Source organism: Glycine max, chromosome 12, assembly GCF_000004515.6.
Source record: "Glycine max cultivar Williams 82 chromosome 12, Glycine_max_v4.0, whole genome shotgun sequence".
NCBI classification, from domain to species: Eukaryota; Viridiplantae; Streptophyta; class Magnoliopsida; order Fabales; family Fabaceae; genus Glycine; species Glycine max.
In genome coordinates, this window is record NC_038248.2 from 29,540,630 (window position 1) to 29,549,742 (window position 9,113).

Sequence of the window (9,113 nt, forward strand, 5' to 3'; positions counted from 1 at the left end):
TCTTCGAAAATTCTACGACGAAAACCTAAAACCTAGCGCACATTCTACTCATCCCACTCGATCTCTTTTGTGCCCACCCTCACATCGCCGTTCCCTGACCTTCGTCGTGCCCACCCTAGCTACCTGTTGTTCCCACCACCGCCATAGCCGAAGTCGTGCTCTTTGGAGTGGTGTCGCGACCTTGCTACTGTCAAGGTAAGGATGTCGAAGTACTCAGAGTTCTTGTTTGCTGATATATATGTGTTATAGTATTAGGGGTTTACTTAAGTAAGACTTTTAAAATGTGATTATTAATGTGTTGAGTTGCCGTAACAATGTCATCGTTGAATATGCCAAAAGGATTATCTAGTCTTGATATATATAGTCTCAGATTAATGGTTTCAGCCATGATACATATTGAGTTTTATCTAGTCTTTATTGTGAATTGAAAAACTCAACTACGTATCACGTAGAGATTGACTAAAACTGTAGATACATAGATCATATCATAATTTCTACCAGACAATAGTATAATTTTCAAAATGAAGAGCTTCCGGTGAACATGAATGTAGCCACTATGAACAGTAGAAGTTGAAAACAATTTCAGTTCTTTTTGGTTGAAATTCATGTGTGTCCTATTATTTTGGAAATGAAACTCACCAAATGAGATGGGAAATTTAGTAGTAAGTATGTGAATTTCACCCAATAGAAGATAGTGTGTTAGAAAGAGTGTTACTAAGTATATCAGTAACATTTGTTTAAAAACCAATCTTAATCCACAGATTGAGAGGTATACATGAGACTATACTCCAGATAAACATTCCATAACCAAAATAACCGAAAGATATAGCATTTTAGTGGTTCAGCCATTTTAGCAAACATGTATCAAGCAGGAACAAGAAAAAAAGGAAACAACACAGAAAACCAAAACTTTAAAAATCAACACCAATGTAACTCAGATCAAGATATTAATAATAAAAGAAACTCTTGGCTCATAAAACATACATTAGTCTTAAGAAATTCAATACTTTGTATTCTCTGAATTAGTCTATTAGTCTCTTCTCTTGGTGCCTCTTAGTCTACCTTTTTTGTCCTATGATGTGTCTCTGCAAAATGATAGTGTGTGATAGTAGAAGAATAACATGTGTTTTGCTTATTTTTATTGTGTCCTTCTTTTGTTGGTAAAGTATGTTTTTCCTCCCTTGTTTTATTTTTATTTCCATTTTAATTCTCTAAATAATACTTTTTGCTATTTTTAGCCCATTATCAAATGTTTCACATTGTTTTTAGTCTATAACGTTAATGGTATATCTTTGTATTTTTTAAACATATTTTTTTAGTACTTACAAAATAGTATATGAAATGAATACTAGTGATAAGGTTTAGAATGCGTAATTGAGAGTGAGATCCTTATCTTCTAAGTTGACAATTAATTTCGTTACATTTTTTCAGAGGAAGTTATATCGATTGGAAGAGTTACTCAAGAAGTTTTTGAACGTATTGCTGCCACAAGCATAAGGACTGAACCAGCTTTTGAATCTATTGCTGCCACAACCACAAGGTACTTTTTGTTTATTAAATATACTTTGTGCGTTTAGAAATGATTAAAAATATAAAATTTTGTTATGGGTTCTTATTGGTTGGTAACTTTGTGTATCTTAGTTTTTTTTGTTGATTGGTAAGTTGGTATTAAATGCATGCGTGTCAATTTTGATTGATGCTTTGCCAAGTGATTCAGCAATCTTACTGCCAATACAGTAAGATGTAGACTGAATGGTTACCATGGGTTCATTCAGCAATCTTACTGCCAATACAGTAAGTTGGTATTAAATGCATCCATGTCAATTTTGATTGATGCCCTTTCACCTCACCAAACTCAACACTTTTTCCTTTTGTGCTCTTCTCATTTATGTCTACTTTCTTCATCAAATCTTGTATGGTGATTTGGAGGTTTCTCAACTCCTGTGCATCACAATGAAGTCTTTCTAAAATCTTGCTTTGGTTCCCTATTTCTCCATTCTTTGTGAAAGGAAAAATCTAACTATTTCATATTTCTCCATTAGGGGTACAAATAATTTGAAATGTAGAAGAAACTAAAGACCTTCTCTTTTAGTAGTGATTAAGTCAAATTGAATACATATATTATAAGTGGAAAAATTCTTGCTTAAAGTATTTAACCCACTTCCATATACTTAATACTTGAATTTTAAGACTATTAGTTACTCCATACACTTGATTGATAAAAATGTCTGTAAATAAACCTCTAAAATGAATAGAAGTTCTTTGAAGTATCAAGCACACCAAAATATACTATACCTCTTCCTTTCTTTTTTGTTAGTTTTTCCCTCACTCTTTGGCAGACTCCACATGCTCCTAGAGAGAGGCCCAAGCCAAATACCCACCCACGTTATTGTGTCTGCATACAAGTGCTATGAAATGACCACAGCATATCTGGCTCATCTCTGACCCACGCATTCACACACCTCACTTCCCTCCTTTTTCTTTATGTTCTTGGCAAAAAGTTTGTCTCTTTTTTCTCCGCTTCCCTAACACCTTAGACCCTTCACCTTTATAACGAACATTATTCAGACATGACAAAGGCTCGACAATACAACACATCCTTTTACATCTATTTATGCCACTTGACCCGATGGGTATATAGGTGAGTTTGACATTAATTATGAGAACTGGATTTTTTTTCTATCTTTCCTTCTCATGTATTATGTTTGCCAAATGAAAATTTTCCTCTGCAAGGGTTTTACTTTGTTATTTTATGGTTACCATGGGTTCATTCAGCAATCTTACTGGCAATACAGTAAGTTGGTATTAAATGCATCCATGTCAATTTTGATTGATGCCCTTTCACCTCACCAAACTCAACACTTTTTCCTTTTGTGCTCTTCTCATTTATGTCTACTTTCTTCATCAAATCTTGTATGGTGATTTGGAGGTTTCTCAACTCCTGTGCATCACAATGAAGTCTTTCTAAAATCTTGCTTTGGTTCCCTATTTCTCCATTCTTTGTGAAAGGAAAAATCTAACTATTTCATATTTCTCCATTAGGGGTACAAATAATTTGAAATGTAGAAGAAACTAAAGACCTTCTCTTTTAGTAGTGATTAAGTCAAATTGAATACATATATTATAAGTGGAAAAATTCTTGCTTAAAGTATTTAACCCACTTCCATATACTTAATACTTGAATTTTAAGACTATTAGTTACTCCATACACTTGATTGATAAAAATGTCTGTAAATAAACCTCTAAAATGAATAGAAGTTCTTTGAAGTATCAAGCACACCAAAATATACTATACCTCTTCCTTTCTTTTTTGTTAGTTTTTCCCTCACTCTTTGGCAGACTCCACATGCTCCTAGAGAGAGGCCCAAGCCAAATACCCACCCACGTTATTGTGTCTGCATACAAGTGCTATGAAATGACCACAGCATATCTGGCTCATCTCTGACCCACGCATTCACACACCTCACTTCCCTCCTTTTTCTTTATGTTCTTGGCAAAAAGTTTGTCTCTTTTTTCTCCGCTTCCCTAACACCTTAGACCCTTCACCTTTATAACGAACATTATTCAGACATGACAAAGGCTCGACAATACAACACATCCTTTTACATCTATTTATGCCACTTGACCCGATGGGTATATAGGTGAGTTTGACATTAATTATGAGAACTGGATTTTTTTTCTATCTTTCCTTCTCATGTATTATGTTTGCCAAATGAAAATTTTCCTCTGCAAGGGTTTTACTTTGTTATTTTTTCAATGTGCTGCGTAAGGTTGCATATTTATGTTCTCATTAATTAGAAGCAAAGAACAATTGCAACCTATAAAAAACTGCATTTTTATTCATTTACTCCACCCTCCCCCATCATTTCCACTATCATTTCCCTTTTTTTTTTCATACCAAGAATTTAATGTGAACAATATAAATACATGTACATTTTTCTTTTACTGGAACTGGTTTCACACAGCCCTTGATAAGTCCAGAACTGGTTTCTTATGTATTTTAACAACTCTTATCTGTGTCATGCACTCAGATTTTGACACCCAAATTCCACCCTTTTTTTCTTACGTAATGTAATTAAAAAAATAATCATACATTTTTTTATGATTAAAAATAATTGTAGGTGAATCATTTTTCATTTTAAATACATCATCAATATTTTTTTGCTATCACATTATAAATTTTATTATATTTATATTTTTTATTTCTTTTTTATTTTCTCTCTAAGTGTAGGATAATATATGGAGTATTTATGAAACATTTTCTTAAAAAAAAAAGTTTTCACTGTGAGTTTTTTATTCTTCCGACCCAATTTTTTCAACACTTGCCTTGCCATCTTCATATATATAGACCCCATAACTCCTCTCTCACACACTCTTTAGGCTCCTTTATAGCTGTTTTGTTCCCTCTGCAAGAGAAAAAAGCAAAAAATTAAACATAGAAAATAAAGATATTCCTCTGGTCAGTTTAAAGAAAGAAAAACATCTCTTCTTGGGTCACTCAAATTTTTCTCTCTTCTCTGTGCATCATCACTTTGGAATTGCTTGGTTTCCACTTCTTTTTGTTCCTTCTGCTTCTGCAGGAGATTGACACACACTCACACACATATATATATTCTCTCTTCCTCTATTATGTGAAAGCCCAACATCATCCAGTTTTATGCAATTTTTCTGCTTTTGTATCTCTTTCCTCCATTCAAGGTCATGGACATTCTCTTCTGTTTTCACATGCATACACCTGTAATACATGTAATGTAACACACATAAGCATGATGAAATTTGCATGACCAAGTCTAAAGCAAGTTCTAGTCAATGCACTAGTGTTATCAAATTGTCATCCTCATTAGCATCTTCTCTGCCCAGAAGGCCAATTTCTACTTATATTTCAAATTATTTGTACCCCTAAAAGAGAAGGTCTTTAGTTTCTTCTACATTCTTTGTGAAAGGAAAAATCTAATTATGTCATATTTCTCCATTCCTGTTCAGCGAGTCTATGGTAATTGCTAAACATATATATTTCCAATGAGTGTTTTTTTTGTTGTCAAGCCAATAAGTACTTGGTTTGTATTCCATGGACCGTCCTTACCTATGGCCAAAATAAAGCTATTTTTACAAATTGTGTTGCTTTGCTGCTGCTTGAAGATAGCCTTGAGGTCTTTCCACCAAGGAGAGTCTAAACTGCAGTTCCTATGAGAAATCAAATCCCTCCAACCACCATATCTACACAATAGAATTGTGGCCCACAACTGATTCTGATTATTTGCCAACTCCCACCCCCATTTAGCAAGCAAAGCCTCGTTGAATTTAATCAAATCTTTGATCCCTAACCCACCTTTACTCTTAGGTAGGCAGACTATGTCCCACCTCACCCAAGGAATCTTAATGGAGTCTTGGAGGCTGCCCCATCAAAAATTCCTTTGTATAGATGTAATCTTTTGCACCACAAGCTTAGGAATCTTGAAGAAGGATAGCAAATAAATGGGTAAGGCTGTTAAGACTGAATTAATGAGGGTTATTCTACCCCCATTGATAGATTTCTTTGCTTCCATTTTGTAAGTTTAGCCTCGCATTTGCTAATAATGGGCTGCCACACAGACCTATTTTTAGAGCTGACCCCTACAGGAATTCCAAGGTAAGACAATGGAATATCCATTTGACTACAATTGAGAGAAGATGCTGCCTCCCTACACCAGTCCTCGGATTTGCCCAAACACCCAAATTTTCTCTTATTGTAGTTTATCTTAAGACCAGAGACCAATTCAAAGCTTTTCAGGATTATTAGTAGGAACAAAGCCAGCACCATAGCACCCTGCTACCTAACCCATGCTACAAAAGTCCAGCCCCACACTCCCAAGCTAAGTACAGAAACCTAGTGTTACATTGGAAGAACATTGATTAAAGTGAAGTGTAAAATCTGGAACATTGGAGTTGAGCCATGACCAAAGTAAAAGCAGAGCATCATCCAAATGCTAGCTGTAATTTGTAGATGCCAAGATATGATGTTGTGATATCAGATTCAATAAAGGAAAGCAAAATCTAAGTACATGTCAAATGAAACAGGGCAAGGGCATAGAGATTCCATCCAAATGCTAGGACAATAATTTCTACAATACAAATCAGATCATATTGGAACATTTCCATTTCAAATTTACACTAATTGTTTTTTGGAGCCATTTCTTAATTATATATTCCTGTCTTGCAATGATGATTTCAGCTTTATATAGCTAGAAAGAATATGATGTAGTGAAGACCTTCTTCCATCATTTGAGATTTATATATGACTGTTGGAACTCTGTCTTCACTGCTTTCTTTAGTAAATGCCTTGCAATTTAATTCTATATCATATCAAGTTGATTGCCACAAATTATTTTCTACATATTACACAAATGTTTGTCATAGAAGCGGTTGATTGACCAAAGTGTTATTATTTTTCAGGCTGAATCAGGCACCAAAGAATCACCAAAGAACTCCTTTCATTATTTGCAGGTGTGTTTATTGTTTCTAGTAATAGTTTAAAATATGTTTTTGAAATTCCACAAATCACAAACATGTATGATGCCTGAAAGCATGTATTCATTTAATGCCTTCATATTCATGCCGTGTAATTGTTCTTTTGAGCTGTCTAGTATGATGTTTATTATGTACATAGCTGCCAATATCATACAATTACGAGAGTACCATAGGTACTATAGGAACAAGTATAAATTAACCCCAATTGTGGTTGAATTTGAGGATTGTATTGTGGACCAGCTACACCCCATAACTTAATTACATGTATGCTGCACCTCTTGGAAGAGGTGTCAACATTTACCCTTCCTTTGTTGTTTTTTTTGCAAGGCAAAAAGCAAATATATTATGTATAAAATTCAGTACTAGGTGTACTGAAATATTCTACAATAAATCTCTTCATCTCCGCCTTTTTATGTCCTTACCCGACCACCCCCAGAACATGTATTGCAAGGTGTTCAAATTTCTCGAGTCCCGTTGCATGCACACCATGTCATTGACCGCTGGAAGATGGCTAATGGAGTTGTCGTTCATGAGACAACCTGGTGTTGACCTCCACATGCAACTGCTACATATGGATGGTGTAGTCCCTGGTGTAGTCCTTCTCTGCACATTTTAACAAAGACCAAGTGTGGAACAAGGTATCATCGATAACCTTTTCAGGATCAAACGGGTGGTTCTTGAAAATCATAGCATTTCTATGATGCCAGACGAAGAAGGATAGAGCTAACCACAGAAATTTCCATCTGTTGTTTATACTAGCTTTGTTGTTCCATTGAGTGAATTGCAAAAAGTGGTTCTTTGGGTCTGTGGAAAAAGGACCCACTCTATTAACCCATCTCAAAGGCTCCCACCAAAGTCTCCTTGTCATTGTAGAGTTGCAAATAACATGTATGTGACCAGAATGAATCTCATCTACAAAGTCAGCTGCCATTTGTATTTCATAGTCAAAAAAGTCCCTTCTCCAAGATAACTTCCATTCCCATCTGCCGTCCACAAATTCTCCCATAGAATTAATTAGAAAATTCTGCTGTTTACTTATTACATATAATTGGGGATACTTTCGTTGGATATTACAGTTGTCCTGCAGCCATAAATCGTTCCGCAAACTAATATTGGACCCCGTACCCACCCTCCACTTTAAATTATCATTAAAGCAGTTATTGTGTTGCTGCTGAAAGATACTCTTTAAATCCTGCCACCATTAGGAAGTGAAATTTCTTCTACCACCAGAAATCAACTACTTTGACATAGATTATTTTTCCCAAATTCAGCTGATTTGATTTTATAAATGTTTAAAAAATGATGTTGAATTTCAATTGCACCACTTTCGTCATTAAATTTCGATGTTGTCGTTTGTGCAGTTTTTCTTATAAGCATTGGTAATAGAGGCCAACAAACTGAAAAATGCCGAATCCCTTGAAACAGCCATGCACCAATTTTCTTGTTAGCATTGCTGGTCCAACTAACTGCAATTGCTAATGTGTTTTCCACTGCAGCGTTTTGTACAAAAGGTGCAGTTCTGGTGTGTTTTCTACTGCAATTGGTGCTCTATGCTTGTGATGCATGTCAAGTAACCCCTAAGCCACTAACGTTTGACATAGAAGGTGTAACATGGATCGAAGTTGGATGAACGCATCACGTATAACTGAAGAGTACGAGAATGGTGTTGAAGAGTTTTTGCTGTTTGCTCAAAGTAAAGCGCAACCTATGTGGGGAAAATTTTTTTGTCCATGTGTGAAGTGTGGAAATGGGAGGCGCCAAACAATTGATGACATAAGAACTCATCTTATTTGTGAGGGAATAATTCGTAGCTACACAAAGTGGATATGGCATGGGGAATCCCTCGATACAGCTGACATGTCACAGGCTGACGATGTTACTACAGACAGCGGAAATCCTATAGAAGAAATGATTCGTGATCTTGGGCAAGAGGGGTTTGAAGAGGCACATGCAGCGTTGTATGACAACATAGAAGTTGATTCAAAAATGCCTTTGTATTCCGGCTGCATATCTTTCACAAAATTGTCAGCTGTGTTAGCTCTGGTTAACTTGAAGGCTCGATTTGGGTGGAGTGACAAGAGTTTTAGTGAGTTGCTGATGTTGTTGACAAACATGCTTCCTGCTGATAACATCTTGCCAAAGAATCACTACCAAGCAAAGAAGATTTTATGTCCAGTTGGGATGCAGTACGAAAAAATTCATGCATGTTGTAATGACTGCATTTTGTACAGAGATGATTTTGCTGAACTAGATTACTGTCCTGTGTGTGGGGTTTCTCGGTACAGACCGACCAACGGAGATTCTACTGTACTAGTCTCAGACGCCGACCGCCGTCCAGCAAAGGTGTGTTGGTATCTCCCAATAATACCAAGGTTTAAACGGTTGTTTGCTAATGGGGAAGATGCAAAGAACCTTATATGGCATGCAAATACTAGAAAATCAGATGGATTGATGCGACATCCTGCAGATAGCCCGCAATGGAAGGCAATTGATCGTCTGTATCCTGAATTTGGGGCCGAGCCTAGAAATTTAAGGCTTGGTCTTGCAACGGACGGAATGAACCCATTTGGAACCTTAACTACTAACCATAGCTCGTGGCCCGTTAT

General features: G+C 35.9%; 1 long non-coding RNA gene across 1 annotated transcript in view; it reads left to right on the top strand.

Moving 5' to 3' along the window:
- Window positions 1-642: 642 nt before the first annotated feature.
- Window positions 643-9,113, top strand: part of LOC121173132 (uncharacterized) — a 12,713-nt gene continuing 4,242 nt past the window's right edge. The window contains exons 1-2 of the long non-coding RNA XR_005887431.1: window positions 643-1,540; window positions 6,433-6,483. This is a non-coding gene — a long non-coding RNA (uncharacterized lncRNA). The remainder of the gene's footprint in view (window positions 1,541-6,432; window positions 6,484-9,113) is intronic.